The sequence below is a fragment of the Ixodes scapularis genome, unplaced genomic scaffold (assembly GCF_016920785.2).
Source record: "Ixodes scapularis isolate PalLabHiFi unplaced genomic scaffold, ASM1692078v2 PGA_scaffold4__175_contigs__length_147842914, whole genome shotgun sequence".
In the NCBI taxonomy this organism is placed as follows: domain Eukaryota; kingdom Metazoa; phylum Arthropoda; class Arachnida; order Ixodida; family Ixodidae; genus Ixodes; species Ixodes scapularis.
Genome location: NW_024609879.1, coordinates 69,804,126 through 69,814,345, shown reverse-complemented (window position 1 = coordinate 69,814,345; position 10,220 = coordinate 69,804,126). Strand labels below are relative to the sequence as shown.

The 10,220-nt window shown below is 50.6% G+C and overlaps 1 pseudogene; it reads right to left on the bottom strand.

The window, feature by feature from the left end:
* Positions 1-511: 511 nt before the first annotated feature.
* On the bottom strand, positions 512-1,717 carry LOC121837780 (annotated as a pseudogene).
* Positions 1,718-10,220: the final 8,503 nt, after the last annotated feature.

Below are 10,220 nucleotides of genomic sequence, written 5' to 3'. Positions count from 1 at the left end.
TACCTCAGCACAAGATACTTCGTGGTCCCCACATCCTAACGTTACCCAGTCAATTCCACTGAGATTGAAATCATTCATTAAAACAACGTTCTCGGAACTTATTTTCAGTTTAAAGAGGAACTCAGTTCTTGAAAATATCCACATGACATTTGCGGGAGTCGATACACTACTCCCACAATTAACTCACTCTTTTCCATTTTGATGCTACACCATACATTTTCTATGCCTGGGGCTCTTTCGATTTCTGAAGGAATTAAGCAAGATTTGACGACTGGAGAAACACCCCCTCCTCTACTTTCTCTGTCCTTTCGATAGAGCACGTAACCGGGAGCTACTATTGTATCATCTATCACAGACGAGTCTAACGAGGTTTCAGTGATAGCCGCTACATCAGGGTAATGCTCTATTAAAGTATGTTCTAGCTCGAGGGTTTTATTTACGATACTTCTTGCATTAAGGTTAATAAAGAGGACACTTTTTGCCTGTGGCAAACCAAATGCCTCCAATTATCATGCTCGGGTGAAGGTACTTCCCTGGCTGAGTAAAGTACAACTCTCTGGTTTGTATCTACTTCCCATGCGTACGTCACTCCATTTATCTTTAATTTATCATACGATAAGTATACCTACTCTTCTCTTTCCCAGTTGTCTTTCGCACTCTCCCACATCTTTTTTTCATATCATTCTAACATTCTTCGAGATGTCCTCGTTAACAAATATGCGCGTTCCTTTCAATTTTTTAGCAGTTCTGAGAACATTTTGCCTTTCATTGTAGTTTACAAAGCACAAGATTATTGGTTTCAATTTAACCCTAGCCACCCTTCCTAGACGTTGAATTCTTTCGAGAAATTTAACTTCAACACTTATTTTTGATTTAAAGAGGCCTTCAGCCACTTTTTCCACCAAATTTTGCTCTGTTTCTGCGTCAGATTCCTCTGCTCCGTGGATTACCAAGTTATATTTCAAATTTCTATTTTCCAAGTCATCGATATTTGACTCGAGCTTTACTATGGTCGCTTCTAGATGTACTAGTTTTTCTTGTGTGATATTTAGTTTCCTTCTGAGATCCTTTACCTTAGAAGTAGACACTTCACTAGCCTCTGAACTTTTTTCAAAGCCTTTCTGACCCTGTACCATTGTCGATATGTTAGCCGCCGTATTTTTCTGACTTTCCAGTATTTCCTGCATTGTTTCTGTATCTGGGCCACGATTTTCTTCAACATCTCCTCCCCTTAAAAGCACGAGTGCTCTCCAAAGAGAATCAGCAATGGCAACAAGGAGCAGCTTCACACGCCTTGGGCAAGGCAACAGCAATAAACCACGGTCATCTGAGCCGTACGAGTAATCCACAAATTTGCCACATACCTCCGTACAAGGAAAAATCCATTTATGCGGCATGACAGGCTGGCTGTCCCGTTGCCCACTGATTGCTGATTCGTGCAGCTGTGCTTTTATCGCCCCGAAGGCCGACCTGGAAGTGCCTCCCAGGATTTTGACTTGCCGATCAGACACGTGAGTGTAGTCCTGTCATTGTGCACTTGGTGACGACGTGATGCCTTCATCTGGGTGACGAGCACTTTAGTTGCCCCGTAGTCCTGTAGGCTGATGGTCCATACTTGATTGTGTCCGTGCGTGTCCTCTGTTGTTGATGAACTGTGGTGCGATAGCAGTAGCAGCAGATAAAAACAGCGTACAAGCAAAAAACATGCATGCGACATGTCAGGCTTGCTGTCGCCACGCTTAGATGGCCGTCGTTCATTTGCTTTAATGTCTCTTTCACGACATACGACCATACAAAATAACTTTTCGTTTTTTTTTGCTATTGATCGGAAACAAAACCTTTATTGGACAAATGTAATTTTAGAAGTAATGAGCAATGTTCTCGAGATTATTCCCCGAAAGTAGTACATGGCGTTACTAAATTACCAACCTATAAACGTATTTCATTACACTACTCATTTTACAAAAAGCAATTTAATTACAGTAATTTCATTACTAATGTCATTACGGCCATCTGTGATATTCAGCCACGTGACTACGCGTCTGTTCATACAAAAGTACAGGGTGCGGGGTCAGGCGATGAAAGCGAGGTGATTGAAGGTCCGGCGAGGCGTCACTTCCACAGCACCGTCACCTCAAAAGTCACCGAAAACTTTTCTTAATTTTTTTTAGAGCCAGCGGCGTTGAGTTGTTGCCTTGTGCATATCCGTATTATTATTATGCGCCAAGCTAAGTGTTGTGGGCACGGAGACATGCTCAAGAGCGCAGATATTTCACCAACAAATTGCAAGGACTAAAAGGTCACTGTAAAGGCCCGTTCACACTCTTGCGACCGACTTCGACCGAGTGCACTAAAACTTCTTGAAACCTCTTAAACCACTTGGTTGCCATGGCAACCGAGGACGCCGAGGTCTGCGCTTCTGCGCTTAGCCGGTCGTACCTGGTCGTAAGGAGTTGCAAGCGGCCCTCCGACAAACCAATAAGGAGTCGACAAAAAAAAAAAAAAAGGAATGTGGCTCCTCCTACCTTTTTCTTCATCCCGTCTGTCCCGACTCCCGTTCCCTCGAAGATGGCCGACGAGTTTAGTTCTTGTTTCGAGGTAGCACTTATTGAAAAAGTTGAGCAGTTCCCATGGATATGGGATACATCCCGACACGATTATCGTGATAAGATAAAGCGGGAGAATTCCTGGAAGACCATCAGCAACCTCCTAAGTAAGTATTCATTTCTCGACGTTTGTTTTGAGAGAGGTGCGTATAGCGAGCACGGCAGCTGGATCGCCGCGCCCGAGCGTATTCCAGATTTTTACTGTGAATAGGTGACCAGAGATCAGCAAACTAGTTCATGTGCACCGTTTCTTTAACGCGTGAAAACAGTGTATTAGCACTACGGCACCTCTGCATTTGTGTATATTCGAGGCGCACGGGCAGCTACGTACTGTTGAGACACAGATGGTCGCAGTCGGTGACGCTCGCTGCGATCCTCCATCCTTTACTTTCACGGTCTGAATCGAAAGCTGGGCACAAATGCTCCCGCTGCTCGAGCGGCACAGCTCTTATTCAAAGGTAGACCAGCTCATTGCTCAGACTCGCAGGAATCACTCCAGCCAAACACTTTCCCCCGTCTTTCAATCTCGCGGTCTGATCTGAAAGCTGGGCACAAATGCTCCCGCTGCTCGAGCGGCACAGCTCTTATTCAAAGGTAGACCAGCTCATTGCTCAGACTCGCAGGAATCACTCCAGCCAAACACTTTCCCCCGTCTTTCAATCTCGCGGTCTGATCTGAAAGCTGGGCACAAATGCTCCCGCTGCTCGAGCGGCACAGCTCTTATTCAAAGGTAGACCAGCTCATTGCTCAGACTCGCAGGAATCACTCCAGCCAAACACTTTCCCCCGTCTTTCAATCTCGCGGTCTGATCTGAAAGCTGGGCACAAATGCTCCCGCTGCTCGAGCGGCACAGCTCTTATTCAAAGGTAGACCAGCTCATTGCTCAGACTCGCAGGAATCACTCCAGCCAAACACTTTCCCCCGTCTTTCAATCTCGCGGTCTGATCTGAAAGCTGGGCACAAATGCTCCCGCTGCTCGAGCGGCACAGCTCTTATTCAAAGGTAGACCAGCTCATTGCTCAGACTCGCAGGAATCACTCCAGCCAAACACTTTCCCCCGTCTTTCAATCTCGCGGTCTGATCTGAAAGCTGGGCACAAATGCTCCCGCTGCTCGAGCGGCACAGCTCTTATTCAAAGGTAGACCAGCTCATTTCTCAGACTCGCAGGAATCACTCCAGCCAAACACTTTCCCCCGTCTTTCAATCTCGCGGTCTGATCTGAAAGCTGGGCACAAATGCTCCCGCTGCTCGAGCGGCACAGCTCTTATTCAAAGGTAGACCAGCTCATTGCTCAGACTCGCAGGAATCACTCCAGCCAAACACTTTCCCCCGTCTTTCAATCTCGCGGTCTGATCTGAAAGCTGGGCACAAATGCTCCCGCTGCTCGAGCGGCACAGCTCTTATTCAAAGGTAGACCAGCTTATTGCTCAGACTCGCAGGAATCACTCCAGCCAAACACTTTCCCCCGTCTTTCAATCTCGCGGTCTGATCTGAAAGCTGGGCACAAATGCTCCCGCTGCTCGAGCGGCACAGCTCTTATTCAAAGGTAGACCAGCTCATTGCTCAGACTCGCAGGAATCACTCCAGCCAAACACTTTCCCCCGTCTTTCAATCTCGCGGTCTGATCTGAAAGCTGGGCACAAATGCTCCCGCTGCTCGAGCGGCACAGCTCTTATTCAAAGGTAGACCAGCTCATTGCTCAGACTCGCAGGAATCACTCCAGCCAAACACTTTCCCCCGTCTTTCAATCTCGCGGTCTGATCTGAAAGCTGGGCACAAATGCTCCCGCTGCTCGAGCGGCACAGCTCTTATTCAAAGGTAGACCAGCTCATTGCTCAGACTCGCAGGAATCACTCCAGCCAAACACTTTCCCCCGTCTTTCAATCTCGCGGTCTGATCTGAAAGCTGGGCACAAATGCTCCCGCTGCTCGAGCGGCACAGCTCTTATTCAAAGGTAGACCAGCTCATTGCTCAGACTCGCAGGAATCACTCCAGCCAAACACTTTCCCCCGTCTTTCAATCTCGCGGTCTGATCTGAAAGCTGGGCACAAATGCTCCCGCTGCTCGAGCGGCACAGCTCTTATTCAAAGGTAGACCAGCTCATTGCTCAGACTCGCAGGAGTCACTCCAGCCAAACACTTTCCCCCGTCTTTCAATCTCGCGGTCTGATCTGAAAGCTGGGCACAAATGCTCCCGCTGCTCGAGCGGCACAGCTCTTATTCAAAGGTAGACCAGCTCATTGCTCAGACTCGCAGGAATCACTCCAGCCAAACACTTTCCCCCGTCTTTCAATCTCGCGGTCTGATCTGAAAGCTGGGCACAAATGCTCCCGCTGCTCGAGCGGCACAGCTCTTATTCAAAGGTAGACCAGCTCATTGCTCAGACTCGCAGGAATCACTCCAGCCAAACACTTTCCCCCGTCTTTCAATCTCGCGGTCTGATCTGAAAGCTGGGCACAAATGCTCCCGCTGCTCGAGCGGCACAGCTCTTATTCAAAGGTAGACCAGCTCATTGCTCAGACTCGCAGGAATCACTCCAGCCAAACACTTTCCCCCGTCTTTCAATCTCGCGGTCTGATCTGAAAGCTGGGCACAAATGCTCCCACTGCTCGAGCGGCACAGCTCTTATTCAAAGGTAGACCAGCTCATTTCTCAGACTCGCAGGAATCACTCCAGCCAAACACTTTCCCCCGTCTTTCAATCTCGCGGTCTGATCTGAAAGCTGGGCACAAATGCTCCCGCTGCTCGAGCGGCACAGCTCTTATTCGAAGGTAGACCAGCTTATTGCTCAGACTCGCAGGAATCACTCCAGCCAAACACTTTCCCCCGTCTTTCAATATCGCGGTCTGATCTGAAAGCTGGGCACAAATGCTCCCGCTGCTCGAGCGGCACAGCTCTTATTCAAAGGTAGACCAGCTCATTGCTCAGACTCGCAGGAATCACTCCAGCCAAACACTTTCCCCCGTCTTTCAATCTCGCGGTCTGATCTGAAAGCTGGGCACAAATGCTCCCGCTGCTCGAGCGGCACAGCTCTTATTCAAAGGTAGACCAGCTCATTTCTCAGACTCGCAGGAATCACTCCAGCCAAACACTTTCCCCCGTCTTTCAATCTCGCGGTCTGATCTGAAAGCTGGGCAAAAATGCTCCCGCTGCTCGAGCGGCACAGCTCTTATTCAAAGGTAGACCAGCTCATTGCTCAGACTCGCAGGAATCACTCCAGCCAAACACTTTCCCCCGTCTTTCAATCTCGCGGTCTGATCTGAAAGCTGGGCACAAATGCTCCCGCTGCTCGAGCGGCACAGCTCTTATTCAAAGGTAGACCAGCTCATTTCTCAGACTCGCAGGAATCACTCCAGCCAAACACTTTCCCCCGTCTTTCAATCTCGCGGTCTGATCTGAAAGCTGGGCACAAATGCTCCCGCTGCTCGAGCGGCACAGCTCTTATTCAAAGGTAGACCAGCTTATTGCTCAGACTCGCAGGAATCACTCCAGCCAAACACTTTCCCCCGTCTTTCAATCTCGCGGTCTGATCTGAAAGCTGGGCACAAATGCTCCCGCTGCTCGAGCGGCACAGCTCTTATTCAAAGGTAGACCAGCTCATTGCTCAGACTCGCAGGAATCACTCCAGCCAAACACTTTCCCCCGTCTTTCAATCTCGCGGTCTGATCTGAAAGCTGGGCACAAATGCTCCCGCTGCTCGAGCGGCACAGCTCTTATTCAAAGGTAGACCAGCTTATTGCTCAGACTCGCAGGAATCACTCCAGCCAAACACTTTCCCCCGTCTTTCAATATCGCGGTCTGATCTGAAAGCTGGGCACAAATGCTCCCGCTGCTCGAGCGGCACAGCTCTTATTCAAAGGTAGACCAGCTCATTGCTCAGACTCGCAGGAATCACTCCAGCCAAACACTTTCCCCCGTCTTTCAATCTCGCGGTCTGATCTGAAAGCTGGGCACAAATGCTCCCGCTGCTCGAGCGGCACAGCTCTTATTCAAAGGTAGACCAGCTCATTTCTCAGACTCGCAGGAATCACTCCAGCCAAACACTTTCCCCCGTCTTTCAATCTCGCGGTCTGATCTGAAAGCTGGGCAAAAATGCTCCCGCTGCTCGAGCGGCACAGCTCTTATTCAAAGGTAGACCAGCTCATTGCTCAGACTCGCAGGAATCACTCCAGCCAAACACTTTCCCCCGTCTTTCAATCTCGCGGTCTGATCTGAAAGCTGGGCACAAATGCTCCCGCTGCTCGAGCGGCACAGCTCTTATTCAAAGGTAGACCAGCTCATTTCTCAGACTCGCAGGAATCACTCCAGCCAAACACTTTCCCCCGTCTTTCAATCTCGCGGTCTGATCTGAAAGCTGGGCACAAATGCTCCCGCTGCTCGAGCGGCACAGCTCTTATTCAAAGGTAGACCAGCTTATTGCTCAGACTCGCAGGAATCACTCCAGCCAAACACTTTCCCCCGTCTTTCAATCTCGCGGTCTGATCTGAAAGCTGGGCACAAATGCTCCCGCTGCTCGAGCGGCACAGCTCTTATTCAAAGGTAGACCAGCTCATTGCTCAGACTCGCAGGAATCACTCCAGCCAAACACTTTCCCCCGTCTTTCAATCTCGCGGTCTGATCTGAAAGCTGGGCACAAATGCTCCCGCTGCTCGAGCGGCACAGCTCTTATTCAAAGGTAGACCAGCTCATTGCTCAGACTCGCAGGAATCACTCCAGCCAAACACTTTCCCCCGTCTTTCAATCTCGCGGTCTGATCTGAAAGCTGGGCACAAATGCTCCCGCTGCTCGAGCGGCACAGCTCTTATTCAAAGGTAGACCAGCTCATTGCTCAGACTCGCAGGAATCACTCCAGCCAAACACTTTCCCCCGTCTTTCAATCTCGCGGTCTGATCTGAAAGCTGGGCACAAATGCTCCCGCTGCTCGAGCGGCACAGCTCTTATTCAAAGGTAGACCAGCTCATTGCTCAGACTCGCAGGAATCACTCCAGCCAAACACTTTCCCCCGTCTTTCAATCTCGCGGTCTGATCTGAAAGCTGGGCACAAATGCTCCCGCTGCTCGAGCGGCACAGCTCTTATTCAAAGGTAGACCAGCTCATTGCTCAGACTCGCAGGAATCACTCCAGCCAAACACTTTCCCCCGTCTTTCAATCTCGCGGTCTGATCTGAAAGCTGGGCACAAATGCTCCCGCTGCTCGAGCGGCACAGCTCTTATTCAAAGGTAGACCAGCTCATTTCTCAGACTCGTAGGAATCACTCCAGCCAAACACTTTCCCCCGTCTTTCAATCTCGCGGTCTGATCTGAAAGCTGGGCACAAATGCTCCCGCTGCTCGAGCGGCACAGCTCTTATTCAAAGGTAGACCAGCTCATTGCTCAGACTCGCAGGAATCACTCCAGCCAAACACTTTCCCCCGTCTTTCAATCTCGCGGTCTGATCTGAAAGCTGGGCACAAATGCTCCCGCTGCTCGAGCGGCACAGCTCTTATTCAAAGGTAGACCAGCTTATTGCTCAGACTCGCAGGAATCACTCCAGCCAAACACTTTCCCCCGTCTTTCAATCTCGCGGTCTGATCTGAAAGCTGGGCACAAATGCTCCCGCTGCTCGAGCGGCACAGCTCTTATTCAAAGGTAGACCAGCTCATTGCTCAGACTCGCAGGAATCACTCCAGCCAAACACTTTCCCCCGTCTTTCAATCTCGCGGTCTGATCTGAAAGCTGGGCACAAATGCTCCCGCTGCTCGAGCGGCACAGCTCTTATTCAAAGGTAGACCAGCTCATTGCTCAGACTCGCAGGAATCACTCCAGCCAAACACTTTCCCCCGTCTTTCAATCTCGCGGTCTGATCTGAAAGCTGGGCACAAATGCTCCCGCTGCTCGAGCGGCACAGCTCTTATTCAAAGGTAGACCAGCTCATTGCTCAGACTCGCAGGAATCACTCCAGCCAAACACTTTCCCCCGTCTTTCAATCTCGCGGTCTGATCTGAAAGCTGGGCACAAATGCTCCCGCTGCTCGAGCGGCACAGCTCTTATTCAAAGGTAGACCAGCTCATTGCTCAGACTCGCAGGAATCACTCCAGCCAAACACTTTCCCCCGTCTTTCAATCTCGCGGTCTGATCTGAAAGCTGGGCACAAATGCTCCCGCTGCTCGAGCGGCACAGCTCTTATTCAAAGGTAGACCAGCTCATTGCTCAGACTCGCAGGAATCACTCCAGCCAAACACTTTCCCCCGTCTTTCAATCTCGCGGTCTGATCTGAAAGCTGGGCACAAATGCTCCCGCTGCTCGAGCGGCACAGCTCTTATTCAAAGGTAGACCAGCTCATTGCTCAGACTCGCAGGAATCACTCCAGCCAAACACTTTCCCCCGTCTTTCAATCTCGCGGTCTGATCTGAAAGCTGGGCACAAATGCTCCCGCTGCTCGAGCGGCACAGCTCTTATTCAAAGGTAGACCAGCTCATTTCTCAGACTCGCAGGAGTCACTCCAGCCAAACACTTTCCCCCGTCTTTCAATCTCGCGGTCTGATCTGAAAGCTGGGCACAAATGCTCCCGCTGCTCGAGCGGTACAGCTCTTATTCAAAGGTAGACCAGCTCATTTCTCAGACTCGCAGGAATCACTCCAGCCAAACACTTTCCCCCGTCTTTCAATCTCGCGGTCTGATCTGAAAGCTGGGCACAAATGCTCCCGCTGCTCGAGCGGCACAGCTCTTATTCAAAGGTAGACCAGCTCATTTCTCAGACTCGCAGGAATCACTCCAGCCAAACACGTTCCCCCGTCTTTCAATCTCGCGGTCTGATCTGAAAGCTGGGCACAAATGCTCCCGCTGCTCGAGCGGCACAGCTCTTATTCAAAGGTAGACCAGCTCATTTCTCAGACTCGCAGGAATCACTCCAGCCAAACACTTTCCCCCGTCTTTCAATCTCGCGGTCTGATCTGAAAGCTGGGCACAAATGCTCCCGCTGCTCGAGCGGCACTGCTCTTATTCAAAGGTAGACCAGCTCATTTCTCAGACTCGCAGGAGTCACTCCAGCCAAACACTTTCCCCCGTCTTTCAATCTCGCGGTCTGATCTGAAAGCTGGGCACAAATGCTCCCGCTGCTCGAGCGGCACAGCTCTTATTCAAAGGTAGACCAGCTCATTTCTCAGACTCGCAGGAATCACTCCAGCCAAACACTTTCCCCCGTCTTTCAATCTCGCGGTCTGATCTGAAAGCTGGGCACAAATGCTCCCGCTGCTCGAGCGGCACAGCTCTTATTCAAAGGTAGACCAGCTCATTGCTCAGACTCGCAGGAATCACTCCAGCCAAACACTTTCCCCCGTCTTTCAATCTCGCGGTCTGATCTGAAAGCTGGGCACAAATGCTCCCGCTGCTCGAGCGGCACAGCTCTTATTCAAAGGTAGACCAGCTCATTTCTCAGACTCGCAGGAGTCACTCCAGCCAAACACTTTCCCCCGTCTTTCAATCTCGCGGTCTGATCTGAAAGCTGGGCACAAATGCTCCCGCTGCTCGAGCGGCACAGCTCTTATTCAAAGGTAGACCAGCTCATTGCTCAGACTCGCAGGAATCACTCCAGCCAAACACTTTCCCCCGTCTTTCAATCTCGCGGTCTGATCTGA